Genomic DNA, 24888 nt, shown 5'->3' with positions numbered 1-24888 from the left:
GCATGTATTAATACCAAATAAACACGAGGTTAAAGTTTTCACAGATAGGGTGATGACTTGCAGGCCAAAGCCAGTGAAAGGAAGAAAGGGCTCCCAATGACTTAGTGTGTCCAGCATCAATCCCACTTCAACACACATGCAGCATATCCATTTTCATTACAAACATTGCAACAACAGAGTTTCAACAGCTTTCTTCAGGTAGTAACTTCCAAGTTCCCACACAATCAAACACCTCTAAAATTCAGAGTGCAGTTGTTATGGATATTCAATTGTTTATTTCAACAAATTTTCATTACTATACTTCATAGTAATGCTCAAATTTCTCGATTTCCTCAGCACACCTACTCAGTTACTCATAGACTAATCACTCTGATGAAGAGCTTTCTAAAGCCCTGTCTTTAAGGCTTGTTTCTCACTTACCCATATATTTTACATCAACATGTACACAACTCTATACCCAAAACATTGCAAAATTGTAAGGACCTGCAGCAGGCTGTGTTGCAACCATGCTGGAGTACTAAATACTCACACATGGCACTCAGCATCATTAGGAGAGCTAATTTATGTCATGTTTATGATCATTTATTTGGTGGGAAATAAAATATGTTGAGGCTGCTTTCCTTCATTATTATTTTCTGGACTGGTAAGCCCAGGAGTGTCCATTTATTTGATTCCTACCTCTTCAACCTTTTCAGCTGAGCAGTGTGCAGATAATGCTGTAAATCTAAAGGAAAGGTCTAGCCTTCAGAGTAGGCCATTTTTTTTTTACTCTGGAAGCAGGAAAAGGTAATGTAGCATTATATATGTGAAAGTTTTCTTCGCCACTTCAAGAATGAAAAATGTGATTTTTATTTTTTTAAAAAGGTAAAACTGTAGAGACATAAATTCTGCATAGGTAAATGTTTATGTAGGAAAGTTTACCATGTTACAGAATCCTGTTCTAAAACAACTAGGGCAGTATGACTCTTTAATGTAACTTCTGGCACAGTAAATTTGTCAGTATAAATGGGGCCCTGAGCTGAGCAAACACACCAAGTTGTCTGTCTTGTGCCAATGGAAAAAGGGTCTAATAGCCAGGTTAGGAGGAAACAAGTGCCAGGTTCCAACTTATTTAGAAACACAATGAGAGCACGTGGGCTTAACTTTTCAGGCAAGAGTAAAGGGACATTCCAGGAATGTTCCCCCTTCCAGTCCCACTAGCTGATTGCTCCTCTTGGCTAAGGACAGATTCAACTCAACCTGACATGACTCAGACATTGTGGATAAGAAGCAAAAGGCAGATAAAAGAGGAGCTTTGTTCTTAGATGTTCTTCTACTACACCACTAAAAAAATGCATGTCGTCTAAATACTGCCCTACCGCAAAATTGGCAAAAAGAAACAGAATTTGAGACTGGTTAGAAAGTTAATAGCTGAAGAAAATCTTATCATGAGATTCAATCTTTTTTCAATGCATATTACATTCATAAACAAAATAAACACTAAAAATTTAGAAGTCTCCTAAAACAATAAAGTAATTGAAAATAATTTTTAAAATCCCAATGTCATTAAGAACTGGTGCTTTATATGAGATTTTAAATAATATAAATGAAAATAGCACTTTTTTATTATGAAGTCTAGTGTTGGACTGCAAATTCTGAATTTACAGATGAGCTTGAAGAAAGCTAATTTTACATTTTCATGCCAGTAATTCATTTCTCATACATCTCTATTTTTCTTTCAATTTGATAGTTATTCCTGTCATGATCTTCATATTGATATTCAATACAATCATTCCTAGCAAAACTGACTATACGATTATCATATTATCTCAGTGAATTCTTCTTTTGAAATAAATGCCAATTAACCTAAGGTAACATGATGCATAAATGAAATAACTGCATCTTAATGGTCTTCATAAAAAAATAATTCCCATGTAACACCATTTTTTTAATTCAGCAAATTTCCTGTTTGCAGTAATTATCTTTAAACATTTTTATTTACTAATGTGCAAGAATGCATATGAAAGTTGATGCCTTTTATTTTAATCGCATCAATCAAAGCTTTCTTCACCATTTCTGTCTGAAGAATTGCTGCCCAGTTGCTACACTGTGTGAAATACCCTTCCTTGCCAGGCTGTACAGATTAACAGGACCCTACAAGCTGTATTTTATAGCTGTGCTTTCAGTAAATACCTTACAGATGTTTTAAGATAGAGGCTGTCTTCTGTCTTTCTGGGTCTTCATCCTTCCACAGATTTATTTCTAAGTGTTTTCATAATTCAAAGTTCATATCACAGAAATTATTATGAGCTTCTCTGCAGCTCTCTGGTCTTCAGCCCAGATCGAGCACAGTCTGAGCTGCCCTCCAGGAGTCCCTCTTTTTATGAGTGCCCATTTCTCATTTTGTAAAAAAAGTAAGAGTATCTTCACTTCTGGTACCTCATATCAGTTCTCAGGACTGGCCTCTGTTTTTAGCAAACATCACAAATCTGGGGCTGGGGCATGGGTACCCGGACCAGGCTCTCACCTTCCCTGACTGGAGAACCTCAGGTAACTTGTATTTATTTCCCTGCTCAAATACCAAGAAAGTCTCTTCTTTGTATATCTAGTCTTCTGCAGGGAGTAGGTTTTGACCAATGTCACATCCATTCCCTAGGATATTTAAACCTTTTGTTTGGGGATCTCTCTGATTGCTGTTCACTAGCAAGGGGTATTTGGGTTAACTTAATTGAACTTGGACTGAAATTGTTAATTTCAGTCAATCTGTTACTCCCTTCAATAATTTCATTGTGCATTAAAAAGCTCAACATAAAAGTTTTTTCAAGATGAACGAAACTTGAGATATGGGGTAGAAAATCTTCGGTAAAAACTGGAGATTGCTTTATAAAGATGGTTCCCTCAAATCTAGTTCAAGATGTCTGTCCAGCCAGAACAGAGAGACCAGAAACCAAAGCAAGGCAGAGAATAACAGGTTCAGCCTGCAGTGTTTCCCTGGCCCAAGTAAAGTGAAGTTTTGCAGTGAGATTTTGTTACCAAAAAAGTTGGTGTCACTTGTTTTATTTTACTGCTCTGGGAAGACATTCAGGAGTGAGACCACTGAAGGATGGAAAACCCCTGTGTCTTGCCATGTTAAGGCACTGTGGCAGCCTATGGGGTCATAATGTTGCTACCAAATGTGATAAGATGAACTCTTTGGAGTATTGGCATTGCCTGCCATCTCGTCCTCACAAAATGATTGCTCAGACAGGTCTATGCTTTTCTCATCCAACTCCATCCTGCTTGGGAATGGCAGCACCCTGCAAGGCTGCCCATAGGCCAACACCTTCTGAAGCTGGGATGCACTGTCACCCTCCTCTGCTGTCAGAAACCTGATTTCTAATCACACACATGAGCTTCCAGGGATTTGAGATGCTCTCCATGCATGGGAATTCTGGTTGAAAGTATCGAGATGAGTCTACAGTACTCCTACAGGGCATCTGTATAATATGGCTTTGTTTTATAAACTCCATTTGACCAGGTTTTCACTTTCAGAATAAGACAAAAAAATCTACTCTGAAACCCTCCTTCCTCATCCCCTTATTAAGAAACCTCTTTCAAAGTAAGAAGTTTGTTTACTATTCAAAAAAATGTTTTACCATGGCTAAAGCCATTTCCCTTTACTGGACGGAAAATTCTGGCTGAAGTTTTCCAAACTAATACAGCACAAGCCAGGTTCATGCTAAGGGAAATTTCAGTCTAAGCAGATAACAGATGGTAGAGTTATAAACAACTGAGAACCAAGTCTTTTAGTAGAAACTAACAGAAGACCTTAATAAGAGGTCGTGCTAACATGTCTGCTCATAAAACTTAACTTTTACGTGGCATATTCTTATTTCAAAGTGGACATATGAATAGTTATCATAAAATTGTGTACTTTCATAACTTTATGGTTTTCATCGCCTATTTTAATAGCTCTGAGATAGTCCATGCTATACTTTCATATGGTATGAGCTTATGAAAATAGTGATAGAATCTCATACTATAAATCATTTGCAAAGGAAAGGAAAAATATTGTGGGGGGGGTTCTAAGAAAAGAGTCTATAGAAATGCATATTCATTTAGGTTATTTAAGTATATACAAATATTTACATTGGCCTTTCATATTAAAATGTTTTAGCATTATTTAAAGCATAAAAATACAATGATAGGGGGAATTCCAGAGACCACTTTTCAGGGAAGCTCTGCCAAGGGTATACTGTGGCTATGGAGGACAGGAGAAGTGAGGGCAACAGTCCCAAGCAGAGAAATTACACATGCACATAGCAACCCCACATTTACCTGTGAGTATGAGCCGGAGCTCTGGTGCCAGCCACAGCACCCACTTGCCTTGTGAATACCAGAAAGGTCAATAGGTGCTGGACAATAACCTGAGATTATTGCAGCCACCCCAATCTCAGTGGCAAGGCCAATCCCTCTGCTAGTGACAAGGAGATCATTCACCCTAGGTGATCAAGATCCTGCCATGCAAATGGCAAAGGACTGAGAAGGGAGAAGCTTTCAAAGCTCTGAAATGTATTTTTCTAAAAAAGATAGGATTTTATTTAACTCTTCTGAATTGTGGCTTATTGCCCACCAAACAAAATGTTAACAAGATAAACTTGTTATTTAAATTACTAGTACTTCCAGAATACTTAGAAATATATATTCTTTTCATCTATCCTGATGATTAAAAATGCCTTTGGGATCATGCCTAGAATAATGTTTCACAGTATGGAGGCCAATAAAGAGTCTTTTTGCTAAAAACTTGGATCAGATACACTGTTACTGTTCCCACCTCTTAATCAATTAAAAATATATATCGTAACAGCATATGCCTTGTAAGAAGGAAAACACAGAAGTTATTCTCCTCTCTGAGAACACAAATAACTGCTACTCAGTTTAATGGGACATATATATTTACACCAAATGAAAAATATCTTCCAGAACATGAAGGATTCATATGGATCTGTAAATTATTACATGGTTAGGTGCAGGTTGGCTTTCTGCCATGCTAGACTCAATGCACCCAGTTTTGCCTTGCCTTGGAAGCTGAACAGTCCCAGGCCTGGCCAGCATTTCATGTGGGGACCATCTGGGCATTCAGTGTGCCATGAGCACAAGCCAAGGAGTCACAAGGTTGTGCATATTAGGCCATAGAAGCTGGATGAGTGGAAAGATTTCATTCAGCTCCCTCAATACTGCTGAACCAATGAATGAGAATTTCACCATTGCTCTCCTGCCTCTCCTTCCTCTCCTCCAGTAAGGCAAAATTGATTTTGATGGGAGGAATACTGGAAGCATCCAAAGGGAAGGATACAATGTAAAAAATATCTATAAATGCAGCATTAAATTAGAAAGAAAGTGAAGAAAATTGTAATAATATAAGTGGGGTTTGACCACTCAAAGTCAAGTGAAATCTGTCAGATGAAACAGATGAAATCTGTTTGCAGAAATCTGATTTTTTTATTCACTCACCCAAGTCTAACAGGAGGTATTTTCTTCAACAAAGTAAGCAAAAATTCCTATGCTGAACACACTAAATCTGTGTGCTTGTATGCACTGTGACTGGTACCAAACCAAACAGAAAACAACTTTGAATTTGCAAGCACATATATGTGTAAGTTGGACCTCACAGCCATATTGTAAATTACAGGGATGCTTTAGACAGTCAAAACATTTAACATTATGCTTCTAACTGAGAGGTATAGCTAATGCCTGAGGCTATTGCACAAAGCACTGAAGAAATCTAAAAACCAGCGAGCTTTAGCAGGAAGGCAGAAGGACGGAACTTCAACAAGTCCATTTCTTTGAGGTTTGACCATAAGAAACAAGACATCCTCAAAGCATCAAAACACTGGCAATAGCCAAGACATGATCCTGGGGAGTCAGATTTTTTGATCATTTTTTTTTTTCTTTATGCATTTCTGTCTCTTCTTCTCTTCTTCCTACCAAGAACTGAAGAGCATTGAAAATGTTCGTTCAATAAAATTATGGAATGAATATTAGTACTGACATAGAAAATATTTTATAACTTAAGATCCTTATACTTGAGAAACTTTCATGTCATTGTTCTTTTAAGGAAAAAAAATTGAAAAAATTAATGTCATGAGTGTAAGCATGATAAAAAATGAAAATAAGAGAACTTGGTAAGAACAGATATTTTGTAAATAAAACAAGCCATCAATGGCAAATTGCTAGGCATCATCATGCTAATTCTTCTTCCCTGAGCTGCCAGCATCTATGAAAATATTCTAGTGTACATCTACCCAGAAATGGAAGGAGAAAAACTGCCTGTACTACTGATACAACACTGGAATCAAAGGTCTCAATTCTCCTTCCACCATTACACCATTACTCCTTGGTTACAGCAATGCAAAGTGAACACGTGGCTGACTAAACCAGAATAGCAGCATTTGACAACAATTTACAGGGGTGTAAAATTTCTGTGCCGTGTTCTAGGCAACAAAGAACCACAGGAACTGCAATCCGTTATCTGAAACTTCACTATCTGCAAACGCAGACAGATACAAGCAAATCCCTCACTGCAAGCAGCAACGGGCTCGCTGTCATTAATCACTACAAGGAACCTATTGAAGACAGGCTCTGGGATGGATTTCAGTGGCAGCCTGCAACTTTATTAGTTTAACATTTCCAAGCATTTAAGTGGATTCAGTGTAGGAGTTAAGGGACTCCCACCATACAAATTATAATTCATGGTTGGCTGTCCTCAGCCTACCTATGGAAACCAGTCTCAGACATCTGACATCTTCTCACCTTAAAGAGAAAGATAGGAGCATGGAGGGGGGAATCAGCTTGCAGGGGCTGGGCTATGGGTCTCCTTTTTCAGCAGCCTACCAGCAAAACCTCATCTCTTTGCTTCTGGAAGCTCATACTATAAACTCTCATCCATACTAGATAGCAGCTTCAACTTTCCAAGTAATACACTAAATAAAACAAAGGTATAGAATGTACTTAATATTTATAACCTATCCCTATGTCATATTTATTGACATAATGACGTGAGTGCAAAAACAGACAAATAAGACATAAAAATTCCTCTCCTTCCTCAATTTTAACCTAATAGAAAATACGATATTCTGACATCAAAAGAGGCAGCCTATTAAATCTGCAAACTCCTGAAAGCACTGTTCCTAGGTTACAACTAGAGGTCAAGAATGAAGATACAGCTTAAATTAATCAGAGCTCCCAACTGCAGCACACATCATATCACACAACCTCAGGAAGAACCATCTAGCCTCAAAAACCATGTTCTTCTAATGGTGGGACACCTTTTAATTTCTACATAAGATTTATCCATTGGCAGTCTGTACCCCACTTGACCCAACACTGCCTGTTATCTTAAATACCTCTTCTTCCTCTGGCATTTGTCTCCAAACCCCTCACAGATGTTAACTGTGTCAGTGACAGAGGGAGAGCCAGATCCTACCATCTCCTGACCCAGCCAGTAGGAGAAAAAGCCAATGTAAAAAGGAGGGAAAACCCTTCTTCTGCCCTGTCCTGCCTGTGACAAGCTGTTCACCAAGGCTCTGACCACAGTTCTCGTTTCTTCACTGGCCAAAAACACAGTGTAACATGTTTATTAGGCATGAAACAGAAATAATCCCTATCCAGGAATTAACAGAATTTGACAGTAAATGGATCTTGTTGAAAACACTTGAAGTGATAGCTAAGGAAAAGAGCTTTGGAAAGCTGAATTGCAATGGAAAAGGGAAGAACAGTATTTTAGGAGCCAAGACTTGTAAGGAATATATTGAAAAGCTTTTGTGACTTGGACACACCTTCCACTTCCCTGCTATTGATCAGCAGATTGAATATATGCATTTCAACATGATGACATGGTCTGGAGTAATGCAGGCTGTCAAAAGAGCCATGGTCCCAGTATATCCCGGAGCAGTGGGTGCAGTGGACAATGAACACATCCACTAATGCACAGCTTGCATTTCTTCTCACACAAAAAACACAAAAAATTTATTCTCTGAACCACAAGAAGAAGGAGAAATCACCCAAACTAAAAAGGAAAATCAAACTTAAAGTTATGTCATATGGATTTGGACCATTGGCTTAAGACTATATCTGAGGGCCCAAATGCCTGTGCCACCAGCATCCCCCTCTGTGGAGCGGGGAAAGTTGGAGCTGAAGGGATGGAAACAAAAAAACAGGGCTATAAACTCACTGAAGGTTTGTCTTGGCATTTGTTTTTTACAGATTTACAGATGTGACTAATGTTCTGTTTAAAATATTCACCCAGCTGCTCTTTATCACCTTCAGACAGTGCAGCACACACCGGTGCCCTTCCCTCTGAGACAGCCAGCGGCAAACAGGGAGTGGCCCTGCCAGGTGACACAGAATGGCCAGAGATGGGCAGCACTGCCAGCCCCCTGGGCTCTGCCGGGCACAGAGAGGTGACACAGAATGGCCAGAGATGGGCAGCACTGCCAGACCCCCTGGGCTCTGCTGGGCACAGAGAGGTGACACAGAATGGCCAGAGATGGGCAGCACAGCCAGACCCCCTGGGCTCTGCCGGGCAAAGAGAGGGGCTGGCAGGAGCGGCCTTGGCCCACAAGAACCTCACAGAGGAGAGCCCAGCGTGCTGAGGGGTCTGCACTGCCCCTGGCACAGGAGGACAGGGGCCCAGGGCAGTGTCTGCAGCAGGTCACAGCCAGCTGGGTGCTTGGTACAAGGGAGGTGACAACTTCTGCACTATGGGAACAAGCAACCCAGCTCAGCCGGCGAGGATCCTGCAGCAACAGGAGGCTACTGGAAAGGGGCAGAGCTGGCTGGAACAGACCAGACCCTGGATTGCAGACACCCAGCAGGGAGGAGCAGCCACCCTGCCGAAGCTGAGCCCCTGTGCTTTTCCTTAGGAAGAAAAACCAGCCTGGAGTCCCATGTCTTGGCCCAAGCAAATGCCTTGGTCACAGAGAGGGCCGGGCCTTAGCTCTGTGTGGGCCGCATGTTGTTGCAGCCCTTCCCTTCATCCCTGGGGCCAAGGTTTCAGGAGGTGACACTGAGCCCCCACTGGAAATGCACCATTTTGCCTCCCCCTCTGCAGCAGGAGGGTCTCAGGATCAGCCCCTCATACCTGGTCTCTGCTTTTGTCTCTCCCTTACCACAAGAGGAAAGGAGAGTGGTTTGTTTGGAACTTAATTTCCTGCTGGTGTCAAATCACCACAGCAGAGCAGGCTGCAAATCTTTGACCATTTTGCAAGTCTTCAGTAGTTTAGTGCCCTGGCAATTGCCGACTTACTGCAGCCACAGATCCTGGTCCAGGTTACTGCTGGAGAATTAGAAGTGTAAAAACAGAAATGCAGTTGCTTTAGAGAGATTTGTTGTTAATTCTCTGCCAGAGGAGGGCTCCTTTGTCAAACTTTTATACATTTGGAGAAATAGTGGCTAGTGGAGCAATTATCCCCTTACAGAAGGCAATGGGCCAGAAGCTCTGACCTACAGTGGATGAAATAAACTTTTTCCCACTGGGTCCCAGGCCAGGTTGTGCCCACAGGCCATGCTTGGAAGGCACCAAACACTTTGCACTGTCCGGAGGCAAAGCTGCTAGCAGGTAGGCAAGAGCCACTGCCAGAAGTGCCACTTCTGGTAGGATCCATGCAAAGAGCTCTGCATGCTCCTTTGGATTTGGGGACATCAGTAGCCAGCATACCACAGTGATGGCTCAGACATCTGAAATTACTCCAATTCTTGGATACACTGGTGTGCTGGAAGGAAAGAAAGAGTGAATGATACAAATGAAAACAATAGCTATTGCTGAGCACCTGGTGCTGGCAACAGTGGAAAATGAGCTCTTTCTGAGCATCATGCTATCTGGGTTCCTGTACAAGAACAAGATTGCTGTTCAGCACTAGAATGTTCCAGGCTGAAGCAAGGCATGAGCTGTGCAGGAGCCATCACTAAGGCTGCGCAGGAGGTGCAGCTAGTGAATAATCAGATGTGGAGACAGCCTCTCAAAACCTCTGACAGCAGCAGAGGAGGAAGGTGTTGATCAGCCTGGCCAGTACAGCAGAGATTGACTCTGGAGAAGCCTTGGTGCAGGGTGGTAAAAGGATCAGTTAGCTCAGCTGAGGGAACACCGACGCCGAACGAGCGCATCCTCTGGGAATAAAGGGGAGCTTGCCAAGGTATGAGCAAGTGCAACATCAGATTGCTGCTAAACTAAGCCAAGTTCCTAGCAGGCAGTCTCCTGTTTTAATTCCCTGAATGCCAGGTAACAGTGAAGCAAAGTAATGTTCTCTTAGTTTAGTTGGACAACTTGCCTAGTCCCAGGACACCCCTACCTGCACACCCTCAAAAGCCCAAAAGAGACATGAAAACATGCATTGACTCCATGAGATATAATGCACAGGCAAGTCAAATGGATAAAGTATTTGAGGAGCAAGACATTTCAACAGTTTTAATTTGTATAATCTCAGGTAAGGAGGGAATCAAAGGACCAAGAAAATAAACTGCATCTTTGGATCACTTCAGTCCTTATGAACCTGGAACAAATCGGGCACAATTTAGGATCTAAACTGAATGGAAGGATCTAAAGAGTTTTTTTTAATTAAAGAATGAAGGAGGTTCAGTTCAAGGTATTGTTTCTGACTACTAAAAAAGCCATCATTCATAAGACACATCAAGAATGGCAAAGATCTGTAAGCTTGTAAAGACTTAAACCTCAAGAAACAAAGAGTAGCCTGTAAGGAGCTGTATCCTGAACATAACATCAGTGAAGACCAGCTAAGAGTTTCAGAGCATCACCAGAAAGAGTACAAAACAAAGAAAGAAAGCAGCAAAACCACAGGCTTCTGCACAGAAGACACCACATCTACAAAACCTTTGAACACGTTATCAAAACCAACAGCACCATCTTGTTATTTAAGAAAAAAAAAATTAGCCTGTAGAAAGCTAAAAAAGGAAGAAGAAAAGCTGATGAGTAAAACAAATGAACAGTTTCTGAGAAATGTTTTGTTCAGGTTTTCAAAACCACTCCTCAATTTTCAGGAGTTTGCAATGCCGTAAAATCTCCTGGTGACATCCAAAACTGGTGAGGCTGGTAGGTGTTCTTTGATGAGTTTCACACAGATTAAATGAGGGTTGCTACAGAACTGAAGAGTTCAATTGTTGTGGAAGTCCTCAAATCCTCTCATTTACATTGACACAATAAGGAATTCAGTGTACACAGGCTCACTACAGCCTGTAGCAACCCTTTATCAAGCACAGCCTAGCAAGACATCCATGGAGCTGGATTCACAAACTAGCTGGATAAACATTCTCAGCTCAAGAGAAAACAAAAGGAAAACGTGACTGCTGTTTGCAGGGCACAAGTGTGCACAGGCTCCCTCTGGTTTCCCTGCACTGGACAAGACTGACCTGAGGATCCTATTTACTTCTTATGTACAAAAATGTCTATCAAAAGAGACTCCAGTTCAAATATAGTACAAGAGAGTAACCACCTGGAGTTCATAGAGATTAATTTCAAGGACTTAAAAATCTGGAAATCACCTTTTTCTTGTGTATGACTTGTCTGAAAATAGGTGACAGCAGAGCTGCTGAAGCATGAAAAGGAATTTGAGACTGTTACAGACATGTTGATGAAATCCATGTTGCTGTGCTTCAGCCCATGGTGCTGCATCTTTGGAGATGCAATATGAAAGTACATATTCTTCTTTCCACATTTCTTTCTTTTTGGAAAAAAAAGTATAACTTGTGTTTCTGACACAAATAAAAGCTATTCTGCTTGGATATGTTTAATTTATATATTTGCAGGCAACAATTGAGCAGGAATACACAGAATTCCTATTTTTTAATTTAAAAAAAAAATCTGACAAGGATGTATAATAAGAAGATCTGGGGAGTAATTTGTCTCTGTAACCTAATTTGTGCAAGTTTCAGCCAAGGACGTTTATCATTTGCTTTCTGCCTCCTCCAGGAAGCAGAGAGGGGAAAGCAGAGCAATAAGTAACGCCTTGCAGAGCACGCCATCGGTTAGGCAGGAAAGGCATCCTTCCTTCCTCTTTAGGCCAACATAAACTGCTCCATTTCAGCTAGCATTTTTTTGTTTTGCTGAATACTGATCTCCTTGCTATAACATGAAGATAAGGACCAAGACCAATCAAAAATGACAAGACAGCAACAAACAAAAGACAAGGAAGAGAGACAACAGCCCTAAGAGATCCAGTACATTTTACTGACATCTATTTTTGTTAGGGTCACAGGACACTCCGTTTCAACAGCATTAAAACTTGATTTTAAGAGTCACATTTTGCTCAAGAAAAGAAATCCATTTTTACTCTGCAATATGCACACCCATCGCTGCTAAACTATTTTTTTCAATTATTATTAATTTTCAAAAGAAAATAATTTAAGCAGAACTTAAACAAGAAACCTGTAAAAGCAGTTTGAGTGCCCAAAAGTTGCATCATAACGGTTACACAGAAAGGGACAAAGAGGGAAGATAGCACAGGAAACATCACTCTGGCATTTCCTAATTCCTGAGCACTTGACTTTACAACCCCCATTTATTTTTGTATGTAATTTGCTAATGGAAATTTCCTTCATGGAAAGGATAGGCAGCATCCCACAACCCCTCTCTTCCCAACCCACCTGGCCCAAAACCATGGAATGCTCAGGGGTGCCATCCCAGCCTGTCCAGGGACCTCAGCTCCATGGCATTCTCTCAGGCTGGGAAGAACAGGGACTACAATTAGGTCAAATCCTCAGGGGACTGGAGCACAAAAGCCCAAGCACACACAAGCTGTAACTGCCCTGAGGATCATGGCTCAACTAAACTCCCACACATTTTCCCAGGAGCAGCTAGAAATCTCTTTCCACATACTGTTGTTCTCCCAAACACTGGATGGTGACACTGCTATAGAAAAAACATCAGCTTTTCTGTAAGGTTTGGAAATATATTTTCTTTTTTTTGCTTCTTAACATGAGCCAAACAAACAAATTTCTTTCTCTTCTTTTTAGAGAAATCTGAAGTCTTTTAGCTGAAGTTTTCCATCACAAATTCTGCCTCAGGCTTAATATTTCTTTGGAAAGTTTCAGACCCAGTTGTTAAAGTTTGGCTGAGGTATAAGCCTGGCCACATAATGGAAAGATTCAGAAAGCTTAAGTTATAGGCAAAAGACTAGCTCAGCCACTAAAACATGTATAAACACTCATATATCTGGCAAACTTTCTCAATTATGGAAGATGCATAGCTAATGACTGAATTTCCAAATAAATACATGAAGTCCAAAGTTTACTCATGGGAGTAACTTCTTTAGCATTACTCATGTCTATGCAGTGTCAGCGTATCTAAGTCAAAAGAAATGTTTCTTTTAAAGCAAGGCTAACTCTTGGGGGAAAAAAGAATTGTTGTGCCTATTTGTTTGCTTAATATATTTAGGTTATTTGATAAATTAAAGTGCAAAAAAGTGGCAAAACATCATAGCATTTTATTTTGAAAGGGGAGAGCATTTCTCTCATTTTTTTCACTGTTTTGCATATATAAATGATACCATTAATAGAATAATAAGGTGTAAATAAATGTATGATCTGCTTCTGGGTCTACAGACCAACAATAAGACATCAATTCCCAGGACTCTCCAGGCACAGGGTGGAACTGAACTTCCAACTTGTGCCTGTGCTGGCTGTACCCAGCACCCATCAGCCTTCCAATGACAATTTAAGCCCCGCTGGAAACGAGCAGTTTTTCCTCACATAACATCAAGACACATGCATGGATTTTTTTGCTCTTCCCTTGTTTAAAAGAAACCTCTATTGACACTTCCACAATATTCCTTCACATACCTTAATCCTCCTTCCTTATCTGGGATAATTCCCAGGCAAGATGGAATACAAAGTCAGGACAAGTGGAAAGACAAATTATCACAAGGAATTGCATCTAAGAACCTCTATGGCTTTGCACATGGCTCCACAGTTAGTTAAATAAGCCTTATCTGCTACACTGGTGGTGGAACAGTCCTACTGTGAAACAACAGTATTTTGGTTTTATGTGCTTATCATCCTTGTTGTTCTCAAATTGACCCAGACAGGTAAGTATTACAGCTCAACTTGTAGATGGATTTTCATGCAGATCCCACTGTGATCAAGTACAGTCAGTTTGATTCTCAACAACCCTGCCAGATGAAAACTTACAGCCTGCCTTGAAACAAAGATGAATGGGACTATCTTTGATGTTGCAAGCCCAGTAGGAGGGAAAGTAGATAAAAGGTGTTTATATGCCATCTTCTGCCATTAAAATAATGCACAATGCAAAGTCAAAGTAAGCACTTCAGTTTTAGTAAAATCAGCCCTAGCCTGCAGAAATCTGTCAGGAAAAAGGAGACCTCTTGCAAAGAGCACATAGAAACAATCTTCCCTATTTGCTTCTCTAAAAAGAAGAATTGGTCTAGTGGTAGATTTTCACATGTAGATACACACAACAATAATAAAATCGGTCCTTTATCAATGGTAACAATTTTAAAATGAGGATGGAACGCACAAGCAGCAAACACCTAGTCAATTGTGCCTTGGAATTTATACAATTAAATTAAAATACTGGTAAACTAATTAAGTGGTCACCTCAGTATTTGTGCTGCCAAACGCTTTGCTTTATAAGATACTTCAGGGAATTTATAAGACCTTTAACTTGCTTGCAAAAGATTTTAGAATTCTAACAAAAGGAAAGACTCAGAACCAGAAAAAAAGACTTTTCTCAGTCTCATAACTTTATGTTATGATTTGGCCAAGACACAAAGCTACAAACATTCACATTAGTCATATTCTCAACAAAAATGGTGGCGACGCACCAAAAATAACTCCACATTTCGACAAAAGGCCAGGCCAAGAGGCTCCTGTGGGAGCAGCTGGAGCACACCCCGCGCCGGGGGTGAAGGCAGGCCGGGGGGTGGCAGGGGACAGGGGTGCCCAGCCCAGCCTGACACCGGGACGCCCCTGTCCCCACCCCAGCGAGCGCCGCGGTCCGGGCTGCGAGCTCAGCCGGTGGCACCCGGCTGAAGGTTCAGGTTTCAGACCCTGCTAACGAGGAATGCTGCCGCTGCCGTGGCTGGGAATTCCTCTTGAGGGGGGTGCAGAGAGAGAGGGAGAGGGAGATTGCTTTCGCCTTTAGAAAACCCAGCCTACAATGAAAAGTATCGAAGAGTTAGGATGCTAGAATACAACTGCTGGTGTGGTTTTCATTTAGCTGTTTATGTGCGCACTCTGTTAGACAGTCTTTAATTGCACAATCGCGAATTGGATTTGTTGGGTCGTTGGGTTGTTTTTTTCTTTTTCCACAAGGCTTGATTCGATAGTCATTAAACAGCTAAAGCATTAATCAGGTTTGTGTAATGAATTAGGTTATTATTTCCCTGATAATAAATATTATCAGGGAAGTATTTATCTCAATGAGATTCCGGGTTAGATTTAGCTCTGGATAGATAACTCCCAGTTTTCTGTCATCCTTAGCTTCCCAACATGAGTTTTCTGAGCTCGTGGCGAATACCACAACCTTGTACCGCTGGTTCATTCGCTGCATTCAGGACACTGGGTGCGTGGAAGGAGCAAAGGGTGGGTTTGGGGAGGGTCCCCAAAAAGCGAGAAAAGCAAAAAAGCGAGAGAGGGAAAGCGGGTGGGGGGCAGCTCCTGCCAGAAACCTCAAAACCTGCCCGCAAGCATCTCCGGGAGCCCGGGCTGCTCGGGGACAGGTGGGGACAGGACCCAAAGCTCCCGCACGTGTGTTTTAAACCCGCGGGTGGAACGGACGGCGTGGTCCCCGCAGGACCCGCAGCCGCCGCTGCCTGTCCGGCCTTCGGGCGCGGTGTCTGCGGCTCCAGCCCGCGTTTCCACGGGAAAGGAGCCGAGCCGCCGCCGCCCGGGGCTCCCACGCGTGGGCGGCTCCGCCCTCGGAAAACGCAGCCGTAAGGACGAGGTGTTCCCGAGAGGGACGGGAGAAAGCCGGGGCTGAGCCACCCCGGGGCAGGGGCAGCCGCTGCCGCTCCCGGTGCCGCCCCGCGAGGGAGAGCCGGGGATGGCGCGGGCACGGCGGGCGGGCTCGTAAGGAGCCTGCTCTGGAGAAGGATCGAGGATGGGACCGTCCTGATGGGATAACCGGTGTTCCCGAAGGACGGCTACGGAACCGTGTCCTGCACGCCTTGTGCCCGCGTACCGCGGGCATGCCGGCATCCCTCCGAGCATCCCTCCGCAGTGCCGGGCTCCCTCGCAGCCGGGGAGACTCCTGCCTGCCCGAGAAACTCCCAAATCTCTTGTAGGCCCTTCCCTTAAGGCATGGTTCATTAATACACAAAGTAACACCAAACAAAGCTTTTTCCCCTGACCAAACAGTCGACACGGCCAGTGGGCTTTCCCTTCGCACCCCTCTCGGCTTAGAAAAAGGCCACGGCTCCTTCCCCTGCACCCACCCCCTCGGAAGAGGTTGGGAGGCGGGTGGCTTAACCCTTCCCTGCCTTCTCCACCCCTGGAAACCTTAATGAAATACCAGGGCCTCTAATCACCCAGCTTAGTTATACCACTGAATGAGGAAAGTAAATTATCCACTCATCGAGGAGGGGTTTTATACTAAGACGCAGATGAAAAAATCTTGCTCTGAATTTGTTGTGTTGATCTGTATTTATTGGTAACTTGACTGCCTAAACAAGAGTATATAAATGCACATCTTAATACCTGAGAGGTCTCATAATATAACAGGACTCACATGTTGCATGCTTCTAACTACTATTATTTACAGAATCCTACAAAAAGACATTTGGAAAATCAACCACATTTTCCCAGTACCACTTACTTTTGTCCTGGGAACTAAAGGAAAAATTCGGTGACAGCTACAACCAGTTAAAATGAAAGACTAACTGGGTAAGTTAGTGTCCCCCTTTGCAGCTAATAGAGTTAGACTTTCATCTAAACAGCTGTGAATATTACTGCAGGGCTGTTTTCATAGGGCAAAACCAAAAAGGATTACAAGAAGGCAGGGGGAACAACCTGTCCCATGTAAACCAGAGTAGATGCACTTTCCCCCCCCCCCCTTTAGTGCCCATTTGAAAATCAGTATGTTTAATTTCTTAAAAAATGAGATGTCAGTTGCTGTGAGCCCAACATGTGACCTGTGAGCTCCAGGGTGGCATTTTAAAACAGAAGATGTGATCTGTGTATTTGCCAGGTCCTGGCAATCAAATTTCACAAGGTGATTTTCTTTTCAGTACAAAGTGCATCAATATATTTCCCTCTCTGTAAAATACCTGGGGCACCTAGAGCACTAGGGCTTTTTTAAAGTCTAATTGATATTTAAATTGACCAAGAGCAGTCTGGAGATGTTTTCATTAACATTTTTTGTTTGACTAGGCTGAAAAAGGGTTAAAAGTAACTATAGTCTCACAGTCAACAGAAAGCTATTGAAATGTTTGATTATCCCTGCAGCAAAGGAAAGAGGATAGTAATACAACAGCAACCTCTCTTGGGGTAAAGTCAAGATTTAATAACCTAGGACCAAAGCAATTGTTCAAATCAAGCAAAGGAAGCTCAAAATATTTTCGAGTACAATCTATTTCATTGTGTTTATTTTGATCAAGATGCCCTCAGATAAATAGTCCTCTTCCACGGAAGGCAATAGAAATGTCACCATTGACTCCAGGGAGATCAGGATTGATGCCTGGACATCATGTGGGAACATTAATTTAATATTCCACAAAACAGCGCAGTTAAAGAGTCAATATTTGCTGTCCATTCTCCCCCTGTTTTGCCAGATTTTTTTTATTATTACTGTTTAATCAAGTGACTGTCCTAGAATTCAGTGATGGAAAGGATCCAGCAGATCGAGCAATCATACTTCCTATGAGTGTACTGTTTCTTTCTGTGTTTTTTACTGATGTCTCATGAGCATAATTTTTAAATGTCCCAGGTGATAAGGGCTCCTTAAAGAGCCTTGCTGCATGTTGTAATGCACCTCTGACTATGATCAAATCCTGCTGTTTCTTGCTATGCAGGAAGTCTTTCCAAATTAGTCTAACACCAAGGCCGAGCACTGTGACTAATAGGCATAACTGCACTGTTCATGCTATCTGTAGGGCAGGTTCAGCAGGAAAATATCAGCACCAAGAACGTGCTTGTTATTCCATGAATAAGGGGCAAACTCTTCAAGGGAAAAAGAAAAAACATTTTTTAAAAGAGAAAAATAAAGAGAAAAAAAAAAAAGACAAGGGCATGAATTTGAGACTTTAAACCTGAATGTAACTAATAATGCAAAGATGCTTTACTCCAGAGGTACTTTGTCAGTAACTCCAGATACACTGAAGGAAAATAAAAAACTCAACATCAGCCTCAGGGGAAGGTACCCATGCTCCTTCCTTCACATGCTTCTTGACCTGTCACTGAGTTGGGACCAAGCAGAAGAAACTGTGACTCTCAGTGTTAAAATCTATTAATCTAAAAATACATTTTGTTCAAGGCTGGCCATTAGATTTCACCCAAGATCTTGTGTCTGACAAAAGCATAATTTATAGGAAGGCTTAAAACCTTCAATAACAGTGAATTAGCCATTTCCCTGGGCAGCATCCTACAAATGTGTGCTTTCCTCACATATGAATTTGTCTTCTCCAGTTTCCAGCTATTTGTTTAGACAATTACTTTCCCCATAGGTTAAAGAGAGCTTCTACATTTCATATTTCTACCTCTTGTGGGTATTTGCTGTTGTAACCCAGTCCCTTAAGAAATCATATGCTCCAAGAGCATCTTGTACAACATTTTTGTTTTTCAAACCATAAGGCTGGGAGGGGACAGTTTCTTTTCCATGTTCTTCAAAATTTCAATAACCCTTGAAAAATGAAAGTGCAACAGGAAATCATTATTCTGCCTGGATGTAAAGTTGAGAGAATGGCTTGTATGGGAAAAATAGGAGTAAACGTATAAAGAGAGCAGCTGTGAGAGAAAGATCCCAAAAGTCTGTTGACTGAAGACGAAGTTTTATTTTGTTGGATCTCACACAGAATTTGTTGTTACCTCTTTGAATATATAACTGCTGTAAAGCTTTCTCGTTTTCTTCCTAATACTGGCTTTCAATATGTAAAGAAAATAAAATATTCTTAAAGAGCAAAGAAAATTTCTGAAGTCCCTTTGCAAGAAAGTCAGGAGTGCCCTGTCTTTTAGTGAGACACAGAAGGAACCTACTGCAGACCCTTCTCTGTGATGCCTTGTGGATAGGGAGTGGCAGAGCTGCAGCCTGTGGACCTGCCTGCCCTGGGCAGCTGTGGTCAAAGCTGTGCCCCGAGAATTTCCAAGGGGCAGAGAGGTCCCCAGAAATGGAGGGCCCTCCAGGAGTTCCTTGGGATCCTGGTGACTGTGAATTAACCTGTGGGAGCTGTGGGTTGACCTACTCAGCAGCACCCAAGTGATCGTAGCTCCATAGGTGGATCTTTGGAAGGGGAATTGCACCTGAAAAATTAATGTAAACCTCCTTCCCAGTTTAAACCAGACATTGGTTGCCAGCGTGTGTTTCTTATTCAGATTTCACTGCTGGGAAACTATTAATCTCTACAGTCATGTCCATTTACTGTGACACTTGTTTTAGCCCCGGACAAAGAATGTGTTTGATAAAATGAGGGCAATATCTTTTTCGTTTATAGAGGCAATTAGCTACACACTCTCTGTTGTCAGAGCGACACAGCATCAATTACGGGCAGAGATCGGTTTCTTTAAAAGTTAAATTTCCTGCTGTTGGCCCTGCCAGTGTGTTAGTCACATGCATTATGTTTACTTTGGGGAGGAAAATGTGTTTCATTCTGTCAAGGGGAACAAAATGCTTTGGATGAGGGCTTCTTTGTCAAGGGAAGACAGAATATGCTGATGCTCTAGATAAAAAGGGGAGATAAGGTACCTGATTTGCTGCTGCCGCTTTAATCGCGGTTATTATGGCTTATTGTGCCACGGTCCGCTGAAGTCCATGGGGTTGTTGCTTTCTCATGGTACATCATACCCCTTCAGGATAAGATGTACCATGCGCCCGCTGCAACATTAGATTGATCAATAACTCGCCGTGTACTATTTTTGATCCAGTTGTGTGAAGCACGGGGTGAAATGCTGCTTTCCCCCTCCAGCATTTGGTTGTCTAGGGTAATTTCGCGGAGTGCAGAATTTTGCCTCCAGCTTTAACCCTTCATTAAAGCCTACCAGCAAGCTAAACACCTAAATGCTAAATTTTGGGGATCTTCTCTGGTGCTAATTTCTTGTCCAGCCCGCGGAAACTCCAAGCGCAAAACCAAAATCTCAGGCGGCGAAGCGTGAAGGACCTGGCAGTCCCTTCGTGGCGTGTTCCGGAGCTCGGCGGGGCTATCGCGCTCCGGGCACCGGCGGGGCACATCGAGCAGCGCCAGCCTCAGCTCCTCCGCACGGACAGCGGGCAGGGAAGGGGCTGCAGGAAACTGATTTGTTCTGGAAACATTTCACTGCTATTCCGGCCGGCTCGGTGCCGGCTCGGTGTCTCCAGCCTCCGTGAGGGCGCGGGCACCGTGCGCTGGAGCCGCCCCGCCGCTACCGCCGGGCGCGGAGCTCACAAATCACCGCTTAAAAACACGAGAGGGAAACCTCGCCGTGCTTAATGGCCTGTGTGGAGTGGCTCTAATGCAGATTTGTCTTCATTAGTTTCCGTCACCGCCAGCCCCCCAAAAAACCCATCGCGGTCTGGAAACGTCAGTAATTCAGCCCTGAATTTTCAGCAGAACGATCGCGCTCTCACGCAACCGAGAGGCATCTCCCGGCACCGCCCCCGCCTTTTAGGCTTCATTTCGGACGGTAATAGAGGTTCGGAGGGGTTCCCCGGAGAGGTTGGCCGGGGTCCCCGGTGCCCCGCGGAGCTGCGAGGCCCGGCCGGCCCCGCCGCGGGCACCGCGCCCCGCACGATGCGGCCCCTCGGGGGCTCCTCTGGGAGAACCCTCTGCGCTGTCACCGCGCCTTCCTCGCTAACCCCATGAGCCAGAGCAAAATCATTGCTCGGTGGGGCTCGTGGATGGGGAGGGGTCCACAGAGAAGCGAGCATGCCGGTGCCTCCATCCCCGCTGCTCCGGGGCTGGCGAGGTCTTTGTGGGGAGCTGCAAAACACCGTGTAAAGGGAGAAAAATGAAGAACTGACACCCAAGATTTTTTTTAAAATTTTCTTTCTAAATTAAGTTTTTTTTTTTTTTGTTTGCTCCAAGGATGAGTGTCTTAGGGCATGGAGAGGATGCTCCTCGGCAACCACTTGCCGCGAAGGTCCCGACCGGCGCCCTGCCCGGCTCCGCTCCGCCTTCCACGCAATGGAGCTGGAGCTGCCACCCTGCCCGTGTGCATGGCGAGAGCACGGAGCCTTGGGAGAGCATCTGCCCTGGCAGCCGCGGAATCCTTCGCTAAAACTGCTCGGGGTTGGCAGGAACTCATGTCTCACCCGTAGGGCAGATCCACTTGAATGGGCGCTACTTCTCTTTTCCCTCTTTCCCTGTTGTTTTTCCCTCCGAACCCCGCCTCGGACCCAGGCGCATGGGGAAGCCAGTGCAGCCGCCGGTCCCGTGGGATGCTGCACGGGCAGCGAAGCCCGTCAGTGCCTCGGGAGGAGCGGGGTGCTGCCCGCCAGCAAGTAAAGCACGAAGCGCCGGGGGCCGTGGCGACGGAGGGCGGGCCCGTTAGCAGCGCCGCGGCCGTCGGGGAGGTCGATTTGGGCCGGGTAGATCCACCCGTACCTCCTTGGAGGATGCGCCGACGCCGCTGCCCCCAGCAGACCCGCTCAGCACGGTGTGGGCCGCGTGTCCCGCGAGGAAAATCACGGCCTCAGGAGCACTGCGCGCTTTACTGTCAGCGCCGCAAACACAGCGGGGCCTTTACGGGAGCGGGGTCACGGACTGACACGGCAGCAGCACGGAGGCTGTTCCGGACGCTGCCCGGGGCAGCCCGTCGGGCGGGCCGGGGCTCCGGGCCGGGGCTGCGCCGCCGCCGCCGTTCCACCTTAAGAGCCCCGGGCCCTTTAAGGGGCGGTGCGGCCGCCGAGGCGCCGCCGCGCCGCCGTGGCCCTGCAGGGGGCGCTGCCGGCCCGCGTTTGGCGGGGCCGCGGCCCGGGCTCGGCGGGGCGGCTCATCCCGGCCCATCCCGGCTCATCCCGGCCCATCCCGGCCCCGCGGCCCGGCACCCCCGGCAGCCCCCGGCACCCCCCGCCGCCGCCTTTGTTGCCCCTGCGGCCGGGGACGCTGCGCTGCACCGGCAGCTCCCGCGGGGCCCCCGCGCAGGTGCGGGGCCGGCACCGCCGCCGCCTCCCGGCCGAGCACGGCGCGCCCGCCGCGTCCCCGCTGCCCCGGTCTGTCCCCGCCGTGCCCGGGGATCGCGGGCGGACGGGAGCGCCTCGGGTTTCCTTTCTCCCGGCCGATCTGCCGCGACACGCGGGGCTCGGCCGGGCCCGGTTTGCGGCTCCGTGGGGCCTCCCGGGCTCTCCGTCCGCCTCCTCCCTCCGGGGAGCACCGAAGGAGGACACGGGGGAAGCGAGGAGGCTCCCCCAGCCCCGGCTCGGCGTTGCGCGTTACCGGCGCCCTGCCTTTGTTCGGACCCCCAGACCCGTTCAATCGCCTCTCCCTCGTAATTCGAAATACAATTAGAATGATTTTTGCTTAGGAGCCTAAATAAATTAAAATAATCGTAATTTTAATGCAACGTGACGCCTATTTTTTTCCCCCAAGAATAGTGAGAATAAAGCAGTCATTAATTAAAGCCAAGATGCCTCCGTATAAAGAAGATATCTGGATGTGCGGAGGCTGCGAGTCACTGGCCGTATTAGCAAATGTATAATTGAACATTTAGATAATCATTGGGTTTGCTTGTGTGTCTGTGTTTTAACCTGAAAACACTACATTCATTTGGCGAGATTGCCAGGGTCCTAATTATTTGTATTTCTGGTCAGCGAACAAATAAATAAATCTGTCTTATTGTGCAAAGCAATACCTCCTCGACAATCCACAACTTTGATAACTGATCGAAAATTTGATAACAGGGTAGCCTCCCCTTGCAGCCACATTGAGAGTGGCTTTGGTTGACCGTCTCATCCTGTACCACAACCCTGTGAGCATTTATTTTCCCAAAGATAGGAAGGAGCCAGCACAGCTCTAAGGCACGCTGGCCCTGTGCTGGACCCGGGACTGTGTTTTCGGTGTCGGGACACGGAGACGGGTTTGGAGATGGCCAAATTGTGGTGGCCACCGACTCGTGCTAAGGTTGCTCTGCCGGGAAAGGTCGGTCAGCGGCTCTCAGGGATTTTGACCTACCCTGCCACATATCCTGCCTACTTTTCCTTTTGCTCCCAATTTTGTGAGACTTTGCTCAGAAACAGTCGGTCTTCCCTCCGAACAGACTCCCATATCCTGACTCTCCATATCCAGACCCCTCTCCTGACTCTTCAGGCTGATTTGAACACATTTTTCTTTACCCTTTTACTTGTCCCCTTTTTTTTCCTCTCATCCTTACGGTGCTTTTCCAGAGAATTTGAGATATAAAACGCGTAGCAAAGGAGAATGGAATAATATCTAATTAGTTATTCATACCAATCTGTCAAATATCCTTCTTATTAAGTTATTCCTGCACCGTGCACCCATTCCCACCCCGGCTCGGCGCAAGATCTGCAGGTCCTAAAAATACCTATTTTCTCGTAATCGGTGTTCCGTCAGCGGCCAGACTTTTAGTCTGTAAGGATAATTTTCTCTTCTTAAATGCTACCTAAAAATCTTTACGCTATTTCTTACTCTATTTGGGGGCTTTGAGCAATTAAAGGGGCATAAAGGAGTAATTTCTTCCCTCTCTCTTGCTTTTTTTTTCCTTAGAATTGGTATTTTCCCACTATAATTTAGAATGAAATGGGATTTTTAAAAGATCCAGAGTTCTAATCTCGGTTGATGTTTTGGTGTATTCACGGTAATGAGTCCTATTCCCTCGGGTCATGAAGCCCCCAAATGTCAATCAACCAAACTGATTCAGAAATGCCATTGTTCGACTCCTACGTCACTCGCCTTCCTCTCATTTTACTTAACAATACCGGAGTTCTCTGATCACTCATTCGGAATATGGGCATTATCTGTGGAAAATGCACAAAGTGTCTTGATCTTTGGCTGGCAGATACTGCTGGAGGGTTTCCGCCGAGCAGACGGTGCGTGTTTATACTTCTGCACCCTGGACTTTATTACAGCTCGGAGGAGCCAATGAATATCCTGAAAGCAAACCGTGCCATAAATCCGTCAAAAATTAATTTGTCTGAGGAGATGTTACATTTCTATTTCCGCGCCCAGAGCCGGCCCCGGCACGGGCTGCGGCCCCGCACCGCGCTCCGCGCAGTGCCCGCCGGAGCGGGCTCCGTGTCCCGCCGAGGGCCGGGCGTGCCGCCGCGCCGAACACGCGTGGGAGCTGCCCCGGCCCTCCGCACCCAGCACAGAGCGCACGGACATCGGGAAGGGGCTCCTGGGGTCCCGTGTCCCCGTGGGAAACGCCATCCTCCCTCAGATGAGGGTGAAACAACCTTGCCCAGAGCAGGGCGTGGAAGTGCCCCGTTTCGGTCGCTTCGGCAGTGCGTGGGGACATCCCGCATCCACCTCCCCCCTGCCGGCAGAGCCCAGGTCCCTCCGAGGAGAGCATCTTGCTTTTGCGGATCTCCCAGCTCCCGATCCCAACCGTGTGTGCGAGGGAGGCGAGGGAGGACGCGGAGGGCGGCGAGAGCTGCCCGGAACCTCGCAGCGAGCCCACGGAGGGGAATTAGTGCTATCCCTCACCCAGCCCGAGCACGGGCTCGCCGCTGGCCGCAAGGCGTGAACGTCGTCTTCATTTAAAATTAGTGGCATAAGCTCCCCAGCCCCCAACCTCAGCATTTAAAGTGCCTTTTGTCTC

This window comes from Zonotrichia leucophrys, chromosome 2 (genome assembly GCF_028769735.1).
Source record: "Zonotrichia leucophrys gambelii isolate GWCS_2022_RI chromosome 2, RI_Zleu_2.0, whole genome shotgun sequence".
In the NCBI taxonomy this organism is placed as follows: Eukaryota; Metazoa; Chordata; class Aves; order Passeriformes; family Passerellidae; genus Zonotrichia; species Zonotrichia leucophrys.
This window is presented reverse-complemented; position numbering follows the sequence as displayed.